The sequence below is a fragment of the Vulpes vulpes genome, chromosome X, assembly GCF_048418805.1.
Source record: "Vulpes vulpes isolate BD-2025 chromosome X, VulVul3, whole genome shotgun sequence".
Lineage (NCBI taxonomy): Eukaryota > Metazoa > Chordata > Mammalia > Carnivora > Canidae > Vulpes > Vulpes vulpes.
Window position 1 is genome coordinate 107,453,318 of NC_132796.1, and position 2,613 is coordinate 107,455,930.

The 2,613-nt window shown below is 38.8% G+C and overlaps 2 pseudogenes; both read left to right on the plus strand.

Annotated features, from left to right (window-relative positions):
* The first annotated feature begins 1,592 nt into the window (after positions 1 to 1,592).
* Positions 1,593 to 1,988, plus strand: LOC140596175 (peptidyl-prolyl cis-trans isomerase NIMA-interacting 4 pseudogene; annotated as a pseudogene).
* Positions 1,989 to 2,047: 59 nt separating this feature from the next.
* On the plus strand, positions 2,048 to 2,395 carry LOC140596129 (mitochondrial import inner membrane translocase subunit Tim10 pseudogene; annotated as a pseudogene).
* Positions 2,396 to 2,613: the final 218 nt, after the last annotated feature.

A 2,613-nucleotide genomic window follows, 5' to 3' on the forward strand; every position in this document is an offset into this window, starting at 1 on the left:
GGATTTCTCACCAGAAACCTTGCAAGCAAGGAGGGAGTGGGGTAATATATTTAAAGTGCTGAAAGAAGAAAACTGCCAAGCAAGAATACTAAGCCCAGCAAAGCTGTCCTTCAGGAATGAAGGAGAGATAAAGATATTCCCAGACAACAAAAGCTAAAGGAGTTGATCACCACTATACCTGGCATACAAGAAAGGGGAGTTATATTTGAAATGGAAGGATGCTAAGTAACAGCATGAAAACATATGAAAGTATAAAACGCACAGTTAAAATTAAGTATATAGTCAAATCCAAAGTACTTTAATACTGTAATGGTGGTATGTAGATCGCCTTTAACTCTAGTGTAAAAGTTAAAAGACAGGTGCCTGGCTGACTCAGTAGAACATGCAACTCTTAATCTCAGGGTCGTGAGTTCAAATTCCATGTTGGGCATGGAACTTTTATTTTTTATTTATTTATTTTTTTTTTTTGGCATGGAACTTTTAAAAGAAAGCTAAAAAACAAAACTATTAAAAATGGCTATAGCTACAATGATTTGCCAAAGGGTGCACAGCATAAAAATATGTAAAATGTGCCATCAATAGCATAAAATGTAGAATAAAAATGCAATTGCAATTAAAGTTATGTTGTTATCTGCTTAAAATAGACTGCTATAAGATGTTTTATGTAAGCCTAATGGTAGCCGCAAAGCAAAAACCTATAGTTCGTACACAAAAGATAAAGCTAGGGGAATCAAAGCATACCACTATGGAAAATCATCAGTTCACAATGGGAGACAATCAAAGAAGGAGAAAAGAACAAAGGAAATACAAAAATCCATAAAACAATAAGATAGCATTTGTAAGTCCTTACCTATTGATAATTACCTGAAGTGTAAATGGGTTAAATTCTCCAATCAAAAGGCATAAAGTAGCTGAATGGATAAAAGTGAAAGAACAAGACTCAACTATATGCTGCCTATAGGAGATTCACTTCAGTTTTAAGGACACATTGACTGAGATTGCCAGAGGGCAGGGGTTAAGGGAATAGGTGAAATAAGTGAAAGAAATTAAGAAGTACAAACTTCCAGTTATAAAATAAGTAAGTCATGGAGATGAAAAGTACAGTTTAGGGAATATAGTCAATAACATTATAACTATACTTATCATGGTGAGCGTTTTGTAATGTATATAATTAGTGCATCACTTTGTTGTACACCTGAAACGAATACAATTTTACATGCCAACTATACATCAATTAAAAATTAAACAGCACAGGGCACCTGGGTGGTGCAGTCAGTTAAGCATCCAACTCTTGGTTTCAGCTTGGGTCGTGATCTCAGGGTCATGAGATCAAGCCCCACATTGGTCTCTGTGCTCATTATAGCGTCTGCTTAAGTTCCTCTCTCCCACTCCCTCAGGCCCTTCCCCCCACATTCAAGCACTCTCTCCCTCTCTCTCAATTAAATAAGTAAATCTTTTTAAAAATGAAAAATCACAAAAAATAAAAAATAAAAAAATAAAAGTGAAAAATCACAAAGAATAAAAAATGAAAAAATAAAAATGACAAATGACAAAAAATAAAAAAATAAAAATGAAAAATCAGGTTTTCGGAGATGCCACCCAAGAGAAAGAGCGGTTCTGGGAAAGGGGGGAAAGGGGGAGCCGCCTCCAGGAGTGACAGTTCTGACAAGAAGGCCCAGGGTCCCAAAGGTGATGGTAATACAATAAAGGTCAGACACATTCTGTGTGAAAAACATAGAAAAATCATGGAAGCCATGGAAAAGTTAAAGTCTGGAATGAGATTCAATAAAGTGGCCACACAGTATAGTGAAGATAAAGCCAGGCAAGGGGGTGACTTGGGTTGGATGACCAGAGGTTCCATGGTGGGACCATTTCAAGAAGCAGCATTTGCCTTGCCTGTAAGTGGGCTGGATAAGCCTGTGTTTACCGACCCTCCAATTAGGACAAAATTTGGATATCATATTATTATGGTTGAATGGAGAAAATAAAATGGTATGAAAGACCGGAAAAAAATGAAAAATCACAAGTGTTTGCCAAAGTTAGGGACATGTCAGGCAATGTGACTGGCCCCAGGCTGTGGACTAGGGGGCCAGAAGGAGATCTCTTCCACAATGCAGGACTGAGATGGGTCCCTTAGGGCCCAGCAGCTGGCTACAGAGCTGCAGATAGAGATGATGGTGATATGTACAACAGAATGACCAATGCCTACCACTGGAAGTGTGTGCCTCTCCACTAAAAGAAAGCAGAGCTGTCCAAGGGTGAGTCTGTGTGTCTGGGCTGCTGTGTCTCCAAGTACCTGGACATCCATGAGTGGATAAGCAAAAAGTTGACAGAGTTGTCTGTGCAGGATGAAGAGCTGATGAAGAGGGTGCAGCAGAGCTCTGGACCTGTGTAAGACCCCAGATGGTATACACTCCAAGGTGCACCCACCCCTTTCCCACTCATCTAGTAAAAGTGCCCCCATTGGGCATCATGTGTGAAAAAAAAAACTAAAAGCACAGGTAGGCTGATAGTGAAGGGATGGAAAAAGATATTCCATATAAATGGAAACTGAAAGAGAGCAGGGGTAGCTATACTTAGACAAAATAGACATTAAGTCAAAAACTAACAAAA